Raw genomic sequence first — 499 nt, 5'->3', positions numbered from 1 at the left:
CGAGGCTGGGTTATCTCTTGGCTGCTGGGCTCCTTGCAGGGGTAACAGCAGGATCTGCTTGTTGGTAGCTGCTGCTGCGCTGTGCCAGGAGCCCAAGGAGGTCCCAGCTGTGTTCAGGGCCAAAAGGGTCATGTAAGAGCCCAGCTCGTTTCTCCACAGGCCCTGCAGGTGACTCTGGGGCTTGTGTGGGTGGCTCAGTCAGTGCCCAGGCTCAGCTCCACGGTCAGCCTGGCTGAGCAGGGGATGTGTGCCCCATGGCACAGCCCCTCACCCTGGCAGCTGGGACCAGCACATGGGCATCAGTCAGGAGAGCAACCCTCAGTCTCTGGGCAGGGCAGCAAGCAGAGCTGGGGGTACCCTGTGGCAGGGGGAGGTGACCCACAGTAGCCCCAGGGAATCACAGCCAGAGCTGGCAGCCTCCTTGGCCATAGACACTGCGCTGTGGCCATGAGCAGGGCCAGGGCGAGCAGCAGCAGCAGCCCAGGGGGCCCATGGGGGG

This window comes from Geospiza fortis, unplaced genomic scaffold (assembly GCF_000277835.1).
Source record: "Geospiza fortis unplaced genomic scaffold, GeoFor_1.0 scaffold174, whole genome shotgun sequence".
NCBI lineage: Eukaryota > Metazoa > Chordata > Aves > Passeriformes > Thraupidae > Geospiza > Geospiza fortis.
Note: the sequence above shows the minus strand (reverse complement) of the source record.